Genomic DNA, 21584 nt, shown 5'->3' with positions numbered 1-21584 from the left:
GGTTGCCCTCTCCTAATTTAGAAGTCAGACCTAAGATTCACTAAATCATTCAAAGAGGTAATAATACAATCCTGGAAAGGATGGTATCCTGCCCTAGTTTGGAAGCTGCTAATGCTCTCTGCATGCAGAAGGAGAGGTAAGTTTGGTCAAGAAAGGGCACAACAGTTGTTACAATCAATATACCACTCCTTCCACGAGGGAATGATCAAACAGTACTAGTAGCAGAGCCTCCTGCTTGCCTTATTGACATAACATAACCCACGAACAGTGTCCGAGATACTATACAACAAACCCGAGGATAGGTGAATGCAACCAGTCAATTTTGTTTAACAATTACCATTGAATCCCGAAGTCATCGTAATCACCCAGTGGGTGATAGTTGCCCGACCAAGGGAATTTTGACGAATTTAAACGATTCCTACCAGAATGATCAATCTAAAATATTCTTTTCCATTACATATTGTTTCCTGAAATGTGCCCCCAATTTATTTTCAAAAGTGCGTCATCAAATTTCAACTTCTATTTTTTTAAACATATTTTTTCAAAATAAAGTGCCGTTTTTATTTTTTCTTTAAAATTTCAATGTTTTCCTTTCCTCTTTTTTTTTCGAAAGTTTAAAAAGAGTTCGGATTTTATTCCAAGAAACCAACCAAACGATCGTCCTTTAGCCAAATATCTTATACAGGAACCAAAATTTTATTCGAAATGATAGACTCAGTCATTACTTCCTTGTCTAACATTTCTCCACAAAATTAAGTTTCCCTCAAAGTCAGCGGCCCAAAGGTTTTTACCGGATGAAAAGAACTTTCCATAATTTCATAACTCTATTCAAATTTTATTTTCAAAAAATTTCCAAAGAATTTTAGATCTTATTCCAAGAAATCAATCAAACAGTCACCTTATAGTCAATGTCTTCTAAGGAAATTCAAAATTTCACTTCAAAGTGAAGGACACAGTCATCACCTCCTCATCAACACTTTTCCATAAAATCAAATTCCCTCTAAAGTCAATAACCTAAGGATTTCTGTTTGATCAAAAACTTTTCATAATGATCAAACAGTACTAGTAGCATAGCCTCATGCTTGCCTTATTGACATAAAATAACCGACGAATAGTGTCCGGGATACTATGCAACAAACCCGACGATAGGTGAATGGAACCAGTCAATTTTGTTTAACACTTACCATTGGATCTCGAAGTCATCGTCATCACCCATTGGGTGATAGTTGCCTGACCAAGGGAATTCTGACAAATTTAAAGGATTCCTACCAAAGTGATCAAATTTAAACAATTGTCTTTCCATTACTTATTGTTTCCCGAAATGTGTCCCAATTTATTTTCAAAAGTGCGTCATCAAATTTCAACTTCTATTTTTTTCAAAATAAAGTGCCGTTTTTTTTTATTTAAAATTTCAATGTTTCCCTTTCCATAACATTATTTGCAAATTTCAAATTGAAAACTGCTCTACATCAAATTTCTTATTTACATGACAAACATTCCAGACAGAGATTTGATGTAGGCTGGAAAAGAATCCAGTAGCTAGAGGTTCAGAAGGATCCTAAAAAAACTAGGATCAACCTGAAATCTAGTAAAATCTGATCTTTGTTATAAATCAGATTATTATTATTATTATTATTATTATTATTATTATTATTATTATTATTATTATTATTATTATTATATCAACATAAGCTGGACTTTATAAGCCGTGGGGATATAAAACAAGACCTAGAAATAAAAAAACAGATGGTCAAAAGACAACATCATATCTAAAATTTTGTTCTCCAAAAAAGGCCTTCCGAATACTTTATTGCAGCAGAAATTCAGAAGTCTGTTGGGCCTAAAGTTACTTAACCTACAGGCCACTCTAATTAGCAATGACTTGGCCCCTAATTAAATCATGCAGACAATCAAGCTAAATCAAATAAACCTTTTACAGCTAACCTGTAAACCCATCCCATGTATCCTAATAACTTTTGTAAACTCAAACCACCTCTCTTCCTCTCTCTCCCTCAAAACACAGTTAATCATATTAGATGGAGATAGTGTGTTTCAAATGGAATTGATGAAGACATAATTGATTTGATATGATTAAGACGATCACATACAGATCTGTGAAACTTACATTCGAGTTACTTGGGACTGAGATTTTTTATTGGCCATAAAAGTAGCCAATTCCACCCAACAAACTCGCAACTGCAGCCTTACCAGTGGAGATGGACTCAGAATCAAGCTGAAAACAACATATCATAATATCATAACATTTCATTTTATGCAAAATATAGATTTTGTACAATTGAATACAACTATAAAATGAAATGGCCACCGGGATTATTTGAACTGCTTGACATTTTATTTTGATAAGTTAAGTAAGATTCATTTAAAAAAGGCATCAAGGGAATGCCATCCGTATACAAAAGAGGAGAAGAAAAAAAAACCCTATACATCTTCATGTGTATCAAAAAGCTCTACAAAATTTAAGAGTTGGTCAAGAAAAGAGATCATAGGAATTGTATAATTTTCCTTAAAATCTTGATCACAAAATTTAAGAATTGGTCAAGCTCTCCCTAAGCCTCGAAAAAAAAGGGAGACAAGCATTGTTCTTTTCAAACTGAGGCCTCGTTTGGCAAGAGGCTATTTTAGCCAATTAGCCAAAAAGTTATTAAATTAGCCAAAAAGCCAACAACCCATACCAAAAAGTCAAAGATTCTCTTTTCGCTCTACTTTTTGCACATCTTTTCGTAATTAGCCAAAAAGTCATCCCAAACATACAAGTTTTTTTTACCTACCTTTTTAGCCAAATAGCCAAAAAGTTACTAAATTAGCCTGTTCCCAAACGAGGCCTGAGAGCTGAAAAAGTCTCCTTAAGCCTATGAACTGGCTGAATAACTTTTATCAACATATTCATAATTTTAAGTTTAAACACAATGAGACCATCCAAATAATAATAATAAGAATAACAATAATAATAATAAAAACTGTATCTTAAGAATTGTATAATTTTCCTGCAGTCACCAATGTGACTAGGCTTATAGTGACATGTTACTTGCAACAAAACTATCAAAGACATGCCATGATCCTAAAAATTCTGCATACAGTTATTTGATTTCAAAAAATAAATGACACAAATATAAGGATTTCATATGAATGGATACCTCATCAGCCAAATTAAAGCATTTTTTGAATTTGTCATCAAATTCTTTTTCCTTCTCATCGAGTTGACTAGTCAGTAAGGTACCCAAAAGTATGAAGCAAAATTATCACAACTTACAAAGCTGAAATAAATAGCTTGTGCTATTGAAAGTAAACAAAAAAATTACAAGAAATTGGGGTATAAGTCAACGTGTCCATACAAAAAGGATTGTAATATTGCACACCAAAAAAAGAACTATAATTTCGGGAGGGGGGGTTCAACTTGTTTATGCAAAAGGAATATGATCCTACATTCAGAAGATATTTCAATTCCCCAAAGAGCGAAAAATTCAAAAAATATTTAAATTTAAAATAAACAGGGAAATTTGGTCGGAGGACTGGGAAATTTGGTCAGAGGACTGGGATACATGGTCAGGAAAATGGTACCATTATGCTGAGTTCTTGTCAATGACATTGACATCATCACATTGCCTATTGACTTAAAATCTTGATCACAGCGCACCCATCTTATCTCCACACCCTCCTGTGAGAATGACTGCACTACACCACTTACTTCTTTTAACAGCGTTAACAACTTCACTCTTCATTTCCTCTGCTAAATCAAATTAATGAACGTTATGAATTGACCTGAATCCCATCTCTATAACAATTCTTTGAAGTTTTTATTCTGGGTCTTTTAGACAACAATCATTCCCAAAGTTGTCTCCCCCCCCCCCCTCTCTCTCTCTCTCTCTCTCTCTTAATCAGCATGCCCGCTTACTCTCCTTTATCTATTAAGCTGATCTTTTTCCTTCCTCACTGAACTTGTCCACCAAGTTAATTAAAAAAAGTAAGTGAGGGTTTTCATGTAATCCTATATGCAACCCTCTAGATTTCATGACTTCCTAGCATATTGCTAAATATTTTTGGTTGCCTCTTGAAAAGAGGTTATTTACCTCAAATCTAATTCTGCAGTCTTTCTTGTTTGGCAATACCAACAAGCAGCCTATTTCCTTGTGCTTCTGATAAGTTATACCAGTATTGCTTATAAGGAAGTTTCATAAAGAATGAGACACTTGTAATCTTATAAACACAATGTTCACAATCAAGATAAAGGAAACATGCACTGAACTTGACAGAAGATACCTGTAAGGCTGCTGAGACGTTCTTTAACTCTTGAATCTTTTACGCCAGTTCCAGATATAAAAGCTACATCTGTTCTGAAAGAAATCCTACCCAAGATCTGCATAAAAAACAGAAAAACATATGGGGGTAGAAGAGATATGGAAACCTGAGAATGTCAATCATAATCTGTGGACACGTGTAACCTGTTACCTCCCTGACTGCCTACCTGAAATACTAAAATGTTTGAAGAATCATCGGTAGTTTCTGAGAGTTGCAAACGACCAAACTTCCTCACCTAACAACACATACAAGAGTGTGAGTGAGCAAGCAAGCAAGCGCACGCACACACACACAGCATAAGTGAAGGAACCACTGCTGAAAACTGAAACATGAAACACTAGTACGATTATGACACTGTGAAATGGAAGCAAATGAATGTTTTACCAATAGCAGAAATCAACATGATTTAGCATGCAGAAAACACAGCAAACAACAAAAAACATTAAATCTTACTTGGGCTCCAAGATTTTGCTGGACAAGGTCTGATAAATTGTGAATGTGAGATGTCCTGAACCCCCAGAATAATGGACTTTCAAATCATCCTGCAAGAAATTGGTTTGAGATTAAAGTTGAATTAAAAATATTGTTGGGGCCACAAAATACATAAACATGGAGGAGCACAAGCATGCATGAGTAATTATTTCCTCTTTCACAATAAAGGTTCCCGTGCATCTATCTGACAACATACCATTGATTCTAAATTTAGATTTCAACTGCCAACATCTGTTCGTGATCCAAAAGCCAGGAGAGAATTCTCACGAATGTTCAGGGTCTCCCTACACAAACTCAAAGCGTTCCCATCTTCATCCGCAAGATAGAAGAAAAGGTGCACAGTTTGCATCTCCTCACTAAGCTTGGATCTGATAAAAATCAAAACAAATGAACGAAACATAAGCCAGTAATACCATCCTACTTCTAGCAACTCCCAATTTAAGAATAGAAAATATTCAAGAATTCATGATATGAAACAAAAACGTGAAAACTATAAATTATGCCAAGTAAGAAAACATAAATGTAATTTACCAATTCTTACATAGTATACAAAGTCGAATTTGAAAAAAAGAAAAAGAAAAAGAAAAAGAAAAAAGAGAACCTCACTGCCATAGTCCAAGAAGCGAGCAAGTTTCTTTAGTCATATTTGAAAACCATGACATGAGGCACAGATCTAAAGAGAGCTTCCTAGGCTATACTTCAAAGTGTGAAGCACGTGGCAAGCACATAGGTTTTGAACTTAAGAATAGCCACATCCTTATATATTGCTGAATTCATTAACAAATAAATATTTTTCTCAAAATTAAGACTTCTAAGATAAGAACACATTCTAATCTTCATCCTATCATTGTTTGTATCAATGCTGTCATTAATTAAATTTAATTCATTCATTTCTTTCGGGGGTTTCAATAAATTGTTTGCAATTAAAATTCAACAAAACTAAACTTTTTTTATGATCCTTTGTTTTCGTCTTTAGTCTTAAAATTCTATTTAATTTACAAAAATCAATTGTTAGCTGATGACATGATGTGTAATTCCTAAATATAGACCCTTTAAAATTTCCCCCCAAAAATATACATTTATTTGATAAATTTCCAAACACACATTTAACCCATGAGAAGTATTCATTCAGTACAAGTTTGCTTTCGACAATATAGAAGTACTGTTACAAAGCACCCACAATATAAAACTACTACTATAACAATGGGTAAATGTATTGGCAACACAAATACACAACCCAATCGTTAGTACTGATGAGTGTATTCTTACAAGGTCCCATAATTAATGCCTAAACTGCTAAAAATGCAAACCAATAATTCCCAGCATCTTTACTGTGTAAAATTTCAAACAAATAAAAACCATAACATAGGAAAAAATGTATGCAATTGCCGTAAAATGGTCAATGACGGGTATATGGATGTTAATCAAGGCTAACGCACATTTCTTCTTATGCAAACCAATAATTTCCACCTCAGATTCACATGCTATTTTCTTATAGGTTGTCTTGTAGAAAATCTCCGGTTTTGGGGCTATATCCACTAAACAAAACATGCTTATTAGAGGTATTTGATAAGACAAATGTAAGATTGGTGGGAAAGATATTTACTTCTCACTTTGCACATCAATTCGAACTGCCCAGTCCCCTCCATAGCCACTGCCATCTTCTTTGGATTTCAAAAAACTTGTCATCAAGGTCATATCTTGGTCAACTAGCATTTGACGTCCATAATCCCGTCCATTGTGACACGTCCAACCGTATGTCTTCAATTCATCTGAATCTTGGCAGACATGTCGCATGAAATATCTTCCATCCTTTAAACCAAGCCACATCAATCCAGCAACCAGAGACTGTGGAGTCCTGACAACTACAACTGTTAATTTTATTTATTTTTTGATAAATAACTGTTAATTACAACCATCTTTACCACAATGGATAAAATTGAAAGGGTTAACAAACTTCACAGTGAATTCATGGAACCTCTTGGGATCGAAGAAACAATGCTCAAACACAATATATAAATATCACATATAATATAACACCAGTCATCCTCGGCTCCTTTTATTTCAAATCAAAACACCTATTGTTTTGACTCATAATTTTGAAAGCGACCCTGCTACACAATTCTGAATTAATTTTTATATGAAAATTATGTTCATAAATCATTTTACAGTCATAAAAACGGAATTTTATTTTCCCCTCTCTCTCTGCCTCTTCTTTGTATTGCTGTAGTAAACATAAGTCTTAAACTGGAGGCAAACATCATAAACTTTGTTCTTAAATTCACCACTTGATAGGATGATTAGCTAGTCCCCATTTGGCTCTGGCAAAATAAGCTGTTTTTTTTTTTTTTTTTTGGGGCTAAAGCCCATTTGTTTTCGGCTAAAAAAGCAACTAAAAAATCTAAAAAAAATCAACTTTCCCACTAGAAAAAACTACATTTTTTAGAAACAATGAAAGCAACAGTTTATAGATTCTATAATATACATATACATACATATATATATATATATACAAACTAAAAAAAGTGCAGATAAAATTTGACAAAAGGCAGTGGAATACCTCGCACGAATTCCAAGATAAACGTTAGGGCGATAAGTTCCCCAATACAAGCTCTCCTTGTGATCACCTTTAAACTACAACAATTGATTCATCCAAATCTCAGTAACACACACAACATCATACACACACACACACATATATATTATATGAGTTCATTCAAATTGTAGATGAAAGTTTCACCTGAGGAAGATCCATGATCTTTGGGGCAGGGAATGGGGTCACGACCCTGAGTTTCTGAGGATGTTCAACGGCAATTATAAGTCGATGAATAATGAAAAGGACAATCAAGAACGCGATGATCGCAAACCCTAGAAGAACTTTGAGATCAACATTTAAGAGGCGAATGAGACTGTGGTCTCTGCTTCTGTGCTTTCGGAGTTTGGGATTGCGGAGAGGGGTTCGATCTTCGTCGGCGTCTATATTTGATTCTGCTTCTCGCACTTCGTCGCCCACTTCCAGCCATTTTCAGATCAGTGAGCACTGAGGAGAGAGAGTAGAGAGAGAGAGAGAAGAAGATGGAAATCGGCCGTGGACTTCGGCTGGGCGAGTATGGACCCTTGTCTGGCCCAAGTTTAGGCCCAATTAGTAAGACGCTCAATTAGCAAATATTGGCCCACTTTGAGGCCCATTGTGTAATTGAAGCCCAATTTGACAAACTTTGCTGTCCAACTGGCCCAGGCAAACATGGAAAAAAACGGAGGACAAGCAATAATCAATATTTCTAAAACTAGTAATTAGGGTCGAAAATGAACCAACTACTAGGTTATTTAATTTTGATTTGATAATTTAACGAGTTTAAAATTATATTTAAATTTGATTTTTTTATATAATGAATTGATTTTGAATGAGTTTTTAACAAGTTGTACACAAGTCGAGTTTAAATAACTTTATTTTGGGAACATAGAAAAAAAAACATCATATTGGTTTATTGGGGTTATATCACCTCTACTTTTTTGTACGTTTTCTTTAAAAAAATCCAATAAATAGCTTTGTTAGCTTTTTTCCTACTTCTCAAAAGTCAAGTAGTAGAACTTAACAAGTTTAAAATTATATTTATGTTTGACTTATTTACATAATAAATTAATCTCAAATGATGAGTTTTTAACTTGATTTATTTAACGGCCATACTAGTAATTAAAATTCTACCAAAGGATACTTTTCATGGCATTGAAAATTTATAAGGAAAGAAAGAAAAAAGAAAAATATTATTGTTATTTTTCCATGTAAGCAAACGTGTTGAGTTAAATTTCACTTATCACTTGTTCTACCAAAATTTCTTTTGCCTCTGTCACTTTTAATAATTAATCTTTTATGGTTTAAATCAAGTTGCAATTAATGTCACATTTTCGTTGTACATATGACCTTAACAAGTTGACAAAACTTATTATATGAGCCATGGGTATTAGCACCTTTATATTTTCATCAAAATTTCTTGCATCTGTACCAAAATTTCACTTTGATATCACCATTTTAAATTTGTGTTAGCTTCATTAACAGTAGATAAATAGAAAAATGACATCACAACTATCAAGTATAAAAGATTAATTGTCACAATTAAAGCCAGGTTTGGCAAGTCCCAAAAAATCAAAAAAGTCAAAAAGTTACACAAAAAGCAAAAAAGTTATTACAATTCACAAATAAAAAATATTAAAAAAATATTTTATACATTTTTGTAATACAAAAGTTTGAATTACACTGTCAGCCGTACTGCCCCAGCAGAAAGGCAGGTCATACACTTTTTGGGCCAAAAAAAAATTTTACATATGTAAAGCCACAAAGTTTGATGGTAATGTTGGGTCATTGGTGGCCCACTAAGGGTTCCGTTTTGATAATCCGAAGCGTTAAATATGTAGAACTCATTGAGTACTATATGTCTGTAAAAAATCACGTTGATCGGATGTTGTTAACTATATGATCAAATCAGCTTTGTATAAACAAAACGGATGGTATGATAGTTAACTGTTGAAAAATAACTAATCCGATCACATAGCTATCGATATCCGATCAACGTGATTTTTTGCAGGCGTATAATACTTGATGAGTTGTACATATTGAACGGTTCAGATTATTAAAATGAGACCTATGGTGGCCCCCACAGACCGACCATCACTGTCCAAACACTTTACCTCGAAAGAGGCAATAATTTGCTATGTAAGACACGCTGCCCCAGCAGGGCAACCGTACAACCTACTCAACTTTCTTTTCCTATACACTTTTGTATAAACAAGCTCCTCGTGCTTGGTGGAGCTAAGGTTCGCCAAGTTTAGCTCCAACATTCATGATTTTGGATTCTCCTCCAGTGTCTATGATTCTACCATTTTTATTCGTAAGACAGAACGTGGCACTATTCTTCTTCTTCTCTATGTGGATGATATGATCATCACTGGTGATGACACAGTGGGTATCTATAGTCTCAAACAGTTTTTCAGTCGCCAGTTTGAGATGAAGGATTTGGGTCTTCTCAGCTATTTTCTCAGCTTGGAAATCTCTCATGATCCGTCTAGTTACTTTCTCTCCTAAGCCAAGTATACTTCTGATCTCTTGGCTCGTGCTAGTCTTACCGATTTCAAGACTGCCTCTACTCCCGTGGATCTTCAGACTCGTCTCACACTTCTTGATGGTCACCTGTTGTCTAATGCTACTTTATATCGTCAACTAGTTGGCAATCTTGTCTATCTCACGGTTACTCGTCCAGACATTGCTTATGCTGTTCATATTGTTAGTCAGTTCATGGTTGCTCCTTGCTCTCCGCACTATGATGCTCTGGTTTGCATTTTACGATATCTCAAAGGCACTATGTTTCATGGTCTTCACTATTCCGCTCACTCTTTCCTACAATTACATGCATTTTCTAATGCTGATTGGGCAGGGGACCCTACTGATCGTCGTTCTACTACAGGATTCTGTTTCTTCTTTAAAGTTGAATAATGATATAGATGATGTGAGGATGTGATATTCATAATGATATGTGTTTTTATCATGATGTAGTTTTAGTTTTGGGGATGCTTATCTATTTAATGCATTCAGCACTGAGTGGATGCTCTTTTGGCTATTGTATTGTTGTTACCGCTTTCTTGTACTTCAATTGTTTTACATTATAATGTTTTGGTTAATACAGCTTCAAGATGAAGTTATACTCTCTGATGCTGAGAGATTACGAATGACTTAAAGCAATGTGAAATTGGTACTCTCTTTTTTTCTGTGTGCGCACCCTTAGTTTGCCCGCATTTTGGGTGCATATCATGGATTTATAATACTCAATTTCATATATGTGATTGCAGCTTCAAAGGCACTTTCAAGCTGATACTCTTCCTTGGATAGAAAGAATGAGACAGAAAAAGCAAGGTCTTCAAAGGCGCCTCTTAAGGGTAGGACTTCTTTTGGCTTTATTATTTATTTTACTTTGAGAACAGAGATGAAGGTTCGAAAATTCGTTGTACAAGTAGTAAGGGCGTGTCTGCATGGCCGGGTCAATTGTCGTTGTCTTCTGTACTCCAAGTGGTTAAGCAACATGGTTGTGAATCATTTTGGCAGTCTGCTTGAACGATTTTGTCTAATTTGCGTAATCTCTCTCTCTCTCTCTCTCTCTCTCTCTCTCTCTCTCTCTCCGGTACATTGGAGACCATAACTTTTTGGAGGGGGCAATCTTGCCAGTGGCAAGACTTCAACCCTAAAGCTCCTAGTAAGGTGCAAGGGTTCAAGTCTTTACCTATGCTTGATTTCTACAAGATCTGCCCGGCAACGCATACCTTTGTCTGCTTTGCGTTCTTGATCATTCATGTGAAAAATCAATGCATGTAGCACAGTGTACTTGTTTTTCTTATATATTCGTTTGTATGTGGGGGTGTCAAAAGGTCATGAGAATAGTAGAGGCATTGGAGGGTAAAGGTTGCAAAGTGCTTTAATAAAAGGTGAAGCTAAATTGACTGAGAAGTTGGCTACAATAACTAGGCAGGTTGGTTTTCCTCGTATTTCTTGTTTCATACATCTTATTCTTGTTGGCCTGTGAAAAAGCATTATCTTGATTAGCACATACCTATACAATTGAAAGGATCTGGAGCAGAGCTTTCTAGGAGGGTCCAAAATCTACTTACTATGGCTCGTGTTCAGGAAAATGGTGGTGGTGGTGGTGGTGGTGGTTCCATTTATCTTCTGGGATCAACCAAAATACATGATCAGAGCCTTGCTAATATGCAGGAGGTGAGTGCCAATATTTGAAATACTATTCTTGAGGCTGGAAGAGGTAGATCTGGCCATTATGAGTTTTTCATTCTTTTTTCTGTAATGTTAGTTAATAAGTGTGGATATGTCTAGAATGAAACGTATGGTTGTAATTTGTGTTCATTAAATGTGTGATGGTCTGATAAATGATAGTATTTTATGATGCAGGTTTTACAACAGTAGACAGAAGCCATTGCGAGGCTAGGTAATGTGTTGAAGCCGGATATCAGGGACACGGAGATCATAATGGCTGAGGACAAGGAGATGACAGAAAATGGGAGTTAAAGACTGATATCTTGAATGATGGAAACAATTTTTGCAAATTTCTAATGATGATTTTGGCGTAAAGACGCCTTGCATTTGACTTGCTAGTGAAGTATTTTAAAAAAAGTGTTACACAAATTGCAATTGATTAGAAATCATTAGTTTGCATTTTAATTGTTGAGGGAGAGATCATGTATAATCCTGCTAGACATGGCTAAATTCATTACAAATGATGCATCTATTAGAAAGACTGGACTAATCTTGATTGGATCTGATTTTCATCTGAGACCATCCATAATCGATCCTCAAAATCCAAGCGTGAGGTTCAGCTCTCCAAACTTCCTGTTAATACTAGGGCCTTGTTTTGGTGAAAATTGTTTTTGGAAATCATTCTTTTTGCATTTGTAGTTGTTTGGAATGACAAAATGAAAAATTAAGCCTATTTGAGTAAAAAATATTTAACTTTTTGAATGGTGAAAAATGTTTTCTAGACAAATTTTAAACCACACTATTACCATCCCATGATCACCATCACCACCTATTTGACCACCCCCACCACCTTGCCGCTGCCGCCACCATTGCCATAAATGCATTATTTCCACCACCCCACCATCTTGTGACCACCTCACCATCATCACTAACACCACCACTAACGTATTAGTTTCAAGATTGTAACTAAACAGAAGAAAGCATTTTTTACGAAAAAATTTAAAAACGTTTTCCCCTGAAACAGTAGAGCCTAACAGGAAATGGTTAAATCCAAAAAGAAAATTGTTTCAGAAGCAAAAATAAATGCCATAAATATTGGCTTGATTTTGGGGTCATTCTTAAACAATAATTTTTAACGGGGTCCATTCTGGTCAGCATATCAGTCGATTTCATCCATGATCAATGTAAAACCAGCTTGAGAGAGGAAGATATTACAAACTCTCAATAACATCATCCACATATCATAACCAATAACTTCAAACCTTACCTTTCAAATTAACTTGCGACAATAAGTATAGTGCATATCTTGAATTGGAGAGATTATACAGAACTAACAGGTTGATTTGTTTGTGGTCTTCTTTATCCTCTAATGACTTTATAATTTTCTTAGAAAATTACAAAATTGAGTCCCAAGTTCCTAACATTCACTATAAGCTTCTGCCATGATCAGCAACACGAGCGATGTCCAGCCAGTAAATACGCATGCACCTTTCCCCTTACCTTTCTTTTGATCAAACTGTTCCTAGAAATACCCTGTCTGCTGGTAATTCTTCACAACATTTCTGCCATAACAGAAATGAACAACACTCATCAGAATTGACTGAAGAGTTTAGATCAGAGGCATTAATTAAGAACTAAAAATGTCATACCACTTACCTAATCAAATTGCTCCTCAAGTCATTATAGATAATCTTGGCTTTGTCTCTATACGGTCCATTTTCTGCACGTGTCAATGCCACGCATTTAGATTTTATTGAAAATCAGAGTTTTTTATTTTTATTTTTAATTTACAATAGATAAATCTATGTTTGTATTTGTGTACCTTTAGAGTAATGGTGAAGCGAGGAAAAAATCATGTAGTTGATGTTCATCCAAATTAGGCCTCTCCAATAGGGTGCATCATGCTCCGTGTTGTATTTCATGTACATTGAGCTTTGGCATACAAGAGGAGTTTCACAAATTAATTTCTTTAGTAGTTCTAGAATAAACATGATATCATGCAAATAACAGCATACACTAGAAGTTAAGCACACAAGTGAATGCGTGTGCAGAAATAGAAGACAGTTGTCACCATCTTATGAAAAAAGAAATTTAAATGTAGATCGAGGAGAAAAAAAATTGAAATAAGAAACTTGGCAGTTACATAGGTGGAATTTGGGCATGAGAAAATATGTGACATAGGCGCTCACACCAAGTTGATCGTGTGTTTTATATAATAGAATAAATGTATGGATAAAGGAGCTCATAAATGATGCACTACTTCAGAAACTTCCGTCACCTTGATTTGGAAAGAGAACGGAGTCCATAATCAGTCCATAAAATGCTCCGGTTTGAAATGAGATTCAGCTGTTGTTCTAGGATCGATGAGTCCTGTATATACATTTGTAAATGCGAATGATATGTAATCACCAATTGAAAATAACTTTAAGGCTGTATTTGGATCATGGATTTGGTCAGTGATTTGCTGAGGGAAAAGGAATGGAAATGTGAAATAACATCAGCTTGTATTCCATTCACATTTCTCTTCTCATTTCCTTTCCCTACACAAATCTCCACCTAAATCCAAGATCCAAACACAGCCCAAAGGAAGGAAAGGGGATTTTTTTTTTTTAAATCAGAGCTTCATACTACAACAGTGTAGAGGTAAGAAACACTGAACAGAAGCACAAATAGATTGAGAAAACATTGCTTCGTGATGAGATCCTTCATGCAACTTACAGGTGGAATAATGTTCGCCACAAATGGGAAAAGGCAGACATAGCCAATATAAGAAACAAACCTCAATCTTGGCTATTCTAAAACTTCCCGGACGAGCTTTCGACTTGCATAATGGTTGTTTCCCATTACTTCTCACCAAATCAAACGAACCTGGAAGGATTAATCATTTTTTTAGACTATGGCAATGTAGACAGTTCTTAGCATTTTATATTCTGGTTCAATTGCATATAATAATTTCGTGAATTGTAGTTATTGTGTATAAGTTGAATACGAGTTCTACATACACAGAAACCGATCAGTTGTATCCGGTTTTGTGATCCTAGACTTTTTCAATTGAATATAGGATAGTGGTACCATAATCTAAAAGGAATAATAAATGGGCAAGGAGCATACCTTTTCCGTGTGATTTCCAAAATCCAAGTAAGTTCCATGTGCATCATCAAAGTGCATCTGCAAAAACATTAAGCACCTTATTTAACTTCTTGAAACATTAGTTCATATTGAATTGGAAATATTTTTTTGATAGAATACAAATGTATTGCAGCAAAGAAGATTTCCAAATAATTATAAACTTTTCTTTTGCTTTCTACCTAATTATAGAACTACCAAAAAAAAAAAAAAAAGGCATCACCAATTACAAAAGATTATAGAAGCTCTAGAAGAACAAGAAATAATGCTAGATAACATAATGAACTTTGCACAAACCTGATTTAGGATTTCAAAATTCGAGAGCAGCTTAGCTGCTGAATCATATTCCTTTCCTGCATTATTTCCATTTAGAGGTTTAATATGGCAAGACATGAACCCCGAGATGCAGATGTCTATTCCTATTGTCATACCTTCCCGAGTTCATGTTCTTTCGGAAGAAGCTTTGAGATTGAATGCATGCAATCTGCTGCAAGAAACATCCAACATCTAAGATCCAAATGACGTTCATCTTTAGTTGGGTGCGACGCATGTGGATAATCATCCAACCCAGAGGTCAGTGTCTGGACATTCCAGTGATAATGTTAATTTCGTAACACAACCATTGGTGTGTTTGATGAATAGATCTGTTTTAAACATTGGTAATGTTACTAAAAGGGGAACAATTGGATAAATAGATGGAATAAACTATGATTGGAGATCCAGAATCACTAGGATTCATGTACTTCATCTAGTTACACAGCTAGTGGTTTCAAAGGTTCTTCAATGAGTTGATTATGATACTCTTGTTTCCTCTTGGATTAGAAGAAACAATCTTTGTAAGGTTTTTAAGTTAGAGGATGAGTGAAAAAGAACAGAATGTTGGAAGAAGAACAAAAATGGCTTAAGTAGATATACAGTGAACCCATAAGTTTGATAGGTTAGAGTAGGTGCACTGATTAAGGGATTCCTACAGCATATTGATTAGGATCAATTTTGATCTGATTTAGCTCAGCCTTATGGATTGGCTTTAGTTGACTTGTATACATCATGTGCAGAGGTTGTGCCCCTTTAGGTGTTTTTTTTTAATTTTTTTAATAATATTTACTTCTCAAAAAAAGGAAAAAAGAGAAAGAAATAGAGATCCTACTAGTGTACAGGACTACACAACTCCCAATATTTGAACCAAAAAATATTGCTTGAGAACTCATATTCCATATCATGCCCAATATTGAATATCATTCCCTGTTTAAAAGCCTATAAGTAAAAGGAAATAACGAGCATATTTAATTGGAAAAGATTACAAAAATCACATTTTTTCACAGCCTTTATCACTGCCCCCTCACAATGAGAGGGCAGGGGAAAAATTGGTGTCCTTAGTAGGGTTGTATATAATTATTTAGGAAATTTCATTAAATCATGTGAAGTAGAACCTTAGGATTTAATTCGCGCATGGTTGCGTTGTCTCTTCCATGCCAAAAATAGCTGCTCATATCCTGTTAATCAAAGCACTGACTTAGAAAAGAAAATACTCACAGAAGTAAGAAACATATCAGCATATATCTTATCTTTCTCAGAAACAATGATCCAAGTTGAAACATATTTTGTAGGAATTGTGAATGCCCTTTTTTTGTTTTTGTTTTTTTGATCAACAACAAAGAACAAAATTTTATTAATAATAGAAAAAAAAGAAAATGTTCAAAATGAAAGAAAAAAAAAATTGTGAATGCGTTCTCTATATAGTCAGACTCAACAGAGTCGCAAGGATCTTACTATGCTTGGCTACATGAATAACCATTCGTCATTTTGCTCACTTCTTTGCTATTCATGGTTTAAAATGTCTGACTAAAGGGCTAACAGGGTCCATCAGACACATTGTTAACAGATCAACATGATGTGGAATGTGGAAAGTTTATCCTATCATCAAGAAGTCTAGAGGAAACGAGCAACATCCATTAGAATGCCCAATCTAGGATTGGTGGTAAAGTTTTCCAGTGATATCTCCAAATGGAAAAAATTAACAATGCTAGGGATATTCAACTAACAATCTTATTACTAACACAACTCATAAGCTTTAATGGATCTACCATCACTTGGTGTGGGACCTGCATAAACTTGCATGTGTGTTGGTAACACTATTAGTATCCCTAACATTTCTAAAAAATTAATCACCCAATGAGAGAGAAATAAAAATAAAAATAAAACTCCAGATTTACCTGATTGCGTAGTATTAAACCATTGAAACCATGCTTCAAGGTGAACAAATGCCCGGTCTAAGACAAAAGAAATCTGATCCCTCTCGGTGGCTGTAAACTTGTTTCTTTTCATGCCACAAACTAAATCTGAAAAAAGTGAAGTTTTGAGCTTTGATTAAAATTTTGTGATGAATAAGGAATTTTTTTATTAGAAAAAAACACCAAGATGATGCTAAAGAACATCATGATATCATATTATTCAGTAGCAAATATATGAACATACCAAGAATACACACAGATAGATTATAGCTCAACTTAAATGAGAAAGAATGAAATATTACAAAACTTCAATACTCAAAATAATGCATAATTATAATTGGGTTAGATGTCGCTGACTAGGTACAGAGAAGATGTAAGCATAGTTAATTATTGGTTTTATGTGGATATATCATCTTCAACATGATTACAATGAAAATAACCCTTTTACTTAAAAGAAAATTCTTCAAGCTCACAAGTCATAAGCCCCCTCCCCCCTTCTTTATTTATTTATGTTACAAAGTATTGCTGCAGCACATACAGTGAATAATTGAAACACTCTCTTAAGTTGTGACCAAATGATGAAACATAGTTTCTGATATGTAACATGTTTTCCTGCCCCTCACAATCAAGTTGTCACTAGAACCCTACAACTTCATATTTGAATCATTTGTTGTAATTTGTACCTCAATGCAAATAAATGATCCATACGGGAAAGTCTATAGTACATTTTGTTCAAAAAATGTACAGTACATAGAAAATCAATGGCTAAGATTGAGCCACATCATTAAAAATGACCTGCTACACATGTCACTTTTTATAGTTATGAGCCAAAATCATATTTCTTCATAACTATAATCAAATTGATCATAACTTAGTTATAACCACATCTCATAACTAACACCATTTTGTTCATAACTAATGTCACATATTTCATAATCACATCTCATAACCAACACCATTTTGTTCATAACTAATATCACATATTTCATAATCATAATCACATATCTCATAACCAACACCACTTTGATCATAACAAATATCACATATCTCATAACCATTAATCACATATCTCAGAACTACTACCCACATAAATCATAACCACATCTCATAACTAGCCCCTTTGAGTTATAACCAACATCACATTTCTCATAACCTCTGGTCACATATCTCGTAACCAACCCCTTTTTGTCATAACCAACATCACGTATCTCATAACCACTAGTTACATATCTCATAATTAACATTTTTTTCTCATAACCACACCACTTTGATCATAACCAACATCACATGTCTCATAACCACTAGTCATATATCTCATAATTAATATCTTTTTACTCATAACCACACCACTTTGATTATAACCAGCATCACATATCTCATAACTACGACCCACATGAATCATAACTACATCTCATAACTAGCCTCTTTGAGTCATAACCAACATTACATATCTCATAACCACTAGTCACATATCTAATAACCAGTATCACATATCTAATAACCACTAGTCACATAACCAATATCTCATAACTCATAACCATTAATACATATAGCATAATCAAACACCATTTGGCACCACTTTGCTCATAACCATTACCCACATATTTCATAACCACTAACACATATAGCATAACCAAACACCTCTTGACACCACTTTGCTTATAACCATTACCCACATATCTCATAACCAGTAATACATATAGCATAACCAAACAACCTTTGACACCACTTTGCTCATAACCATTACCTACATATCTCATAACCACTAACACATATAGCATAACCAAACACCCTTTGACACCACTTTGCTTATAACCATTATCCATATATCTCATAACCACTAACACATATAGCATAACCAAACACCCTTTGACACCACTTTGCTCATAACCATTACCCACATACCTCATAACCACTAACACGTATAGCATAACCACACACCCTTTGTGTCACGACCTAAACCCGCCCCTATAGGTTTAGCATCGTAACCGGCCAGTAATCCGTGATTACCAAAGGCCTGCTTAACAGCAAAGACAATAGTATAGAGTAAGGGGCTGGCGGAAGCCAATCAGTAATAAAAAAATTTCCAATGAGCTGTGAAAAATGTGAATGGGAAAAGACTTTTATGGACAAAATCACATTCAAAGCCATAAGCATATACACATACCAGATACATATAGCATACAGGTTAAGGACCTGATCCCTTTACCATAACTGTACAATCAAGTCTTAAACATTCAATACATAAAAGAAACAAAAGGGTGAATCTAGAACACCTCAAAAACAGCCTTGGCTTGAGCAGAATCGGGACCTCGAAGTAAGGCAAAACGGTCGACTGGACAAAACATGAGCTTAACTCGACGCTTCTAGGTTTGGTCTAGTGCCTGCTCACCTACATACATATATAAACTGTGAGCTAAAGCCTAATAAATGACAAATGTGTAAAGAGGTTAAGAATGCTGTCCTTACAGCCTTTAAAACAATCGATTAGCACTAAAACATTTTCAATCAATATCATTTGTCAATCAATCATTCAATTCGATCAAGTCAATCCATCATATTCATGAGTCCTACGTGGTACATCCAATAGCAACAATACACTAGGTCTTAAAAGACCGAACAATCAATTGATGGCCATCATACAATAACAATAGTTCCAAGATTTGGAACTGATAGAGATCTCTGTAACAATAATGATAACAATATCAATAACAATAGCAATATACTATGGATGCCACGAATACGGTTCAAATAGGATCATCATTCAATCGATAAAAAGTATCATTTCATAAGCGATATGATTTATCAATCAGAAAATAAACACGATTGAACATATCTTACAACAGTATTACTCATAGATTACTGGGCTATGGACATGCTAGACAGCGTCCCTGGGTGCCAAACCTACACAGTTGCAGAACGAACACACACTAAATTACACACTCAGGATTAATAACTTAGCCCCTAACTTGATTTGGTGTGGTTCTATATCAATATCCTCAATTAAGATGCCTTAAACATGGCCTAGGAATGCCTATGATGGAATGAGGATGTGAAAATGTACTTTAGAACACTTTTCAAAATTCGCTAAAAACAGGGCTCTTGCTTGAGCGTAGACTCCTTCGCTCAAGCGAGCTTACCAAATGAGAGAGGTCGCTCGAGCGTAGACTCCTTCGCTCGAGCGATTTGTAAAAATGTGAAAAGTATTGGTGACTAAAATTCTCCGCTCGATGCTCGCTCGAGCATGAGACACAGCTCTTCGCTCGAGCGTAGGTCTCGTCGCTCGAGTGTGCGTCTGCACACACAAAAACCTGAGAGCTTGCAATTTACGCTCTAGCCAGCATTCCGTCGCTCGAGCGAGAGTCTGAAAACAAAGGTGGTCGCTCGAGCGTAGAATCTCTCGCTCGAGTAAGGAAGCCAAATTCTGGATTTTCCAGATCTGTTTCCAAAGCTCAAACCAAGAATCCAACATGCCAAAACTCAATCTTTTGGGCCAATTTTCTGGAAAATACTTGGAAACTCATAATACCACATGTTTTAAAGACTATTTCATAAAATCAAGGCCCCAAAGTATGCCAATTGAACACAAATTCAACCCAAAATTCAAGAACATGATGTAATTATGTCATGCATGCATTTATTTGAATTCATAGCTTCTAATGCATGATCCCAAGGGACATTCTTTTCAAAAACATGATGAATTCTTAGATTACAACTATAATCTAGACATGCATGTAAGAATTTCATGCAAAATAACTTCAAAACTCCATGATATGGACATGCATGCATGAATTAACATTTCTTAAGCTTAAATCTCATAACTCAAGGTTCAATTCACTTGAATTCATAGGTGATTCAACTTAAATTCAAGACTAGGGACTAGATTTCTTACCTTAGATGTTCAATTAGACTTTAGGTGCTAAATTCTTGAGCAAGATGGACAAGTGCTCAAAGCTTCTTCAATTTCCTCAAACTTCAAGCTATTCTCTAGTTGAATCAAATTTTCTCCTACTCTCTCTCACTCACGTTTTTGCTCAAGGAGGTGGAAGGTAGATGATGCCAAACATATAAGGCACCAAACAAATGGCCTTGAAAAGACCCACTAATGGCAAAAGTGTAAATAACTTAGGCTCAATTAATTTAGCATTATTTATTCTAATTTAATCATTCCAAATCGAATTTTAATTAAACCTACCATAAAATTGTATAAATCTCAATTAGCATATAACCCAAGTCAATTTTTGAATCGGTTGCTGATAAGTCTTTCAATTCGCAATTTAGAATCAAAACACAAACAGATCTTCCTATATCAAACAGATAAGAATGCAATTAAAATACATACCCATGCAATCAATTTAGGATTTCATCTCAATCAATTACTTAACACGCTTAATCATGAATTAACACTAATCAGAGGTGAGGGTTGTCACAGTCTTCCCTCCTTACAAAGAGTTTGATCCTCTAAACTCGAATTACCTTCATTTTGGAAGAACACTAGATTCAGGGGAAACAAATCAGGATATCTTTTCATCATATCGTCTTCCCTTTCCCAAGTCGCGTAAACGCCACCATGATTTTTTCAATCCACTTTCACTAACGGGATTTCTTTATTTCTCAACTTCTTGATTCGTCGGTTTACAATCTGAATAGGCCGTTCTTCATAA

The 21584-nt window shown here is 35.0% G+C and overlaps 2 pseudogenes; both read right to left on the bottom strand.

The window, feature by feature from the left end:
* The window catches only part of LOC114256761 (mannosyl-oligosaccharide glucosidase GCS1-like), a 357500-nt pseudogene extending 349666 nt beyond the window's left edge, over positions 1 to 7834 (bottom strand).
* Positions 7835 to 12980: 5146 nt separating this feature from the next.
* Positions 12981 to 21584, bottom strand: part of LOC145789121 (mannosyl-oligosaccharide glucosidase GCS1-like) — a 377152-nt pseudogene continuing 368548 nt past the window's right edge.

This window comes from Camellia sinensis, chromosome 12 (assembly GCF_055761805.1).
Source record: "Camellia sinensis isolate YWXY chromosome 12, ASM5576180v1, whole genome shotgun sequence".
Classification (NCBI taxonomy): Eukaryota; Viridiplantae; Streptophyta; class Magnoliopsida; order Ericales; family Theaceae; genus Camellia; species Camellia sinensis.
The sequence above is the reverse complement of the archived record's forward strand: the minus strand, read 5'-3'. Positions and strand labels throughout refer to the sequence as shown.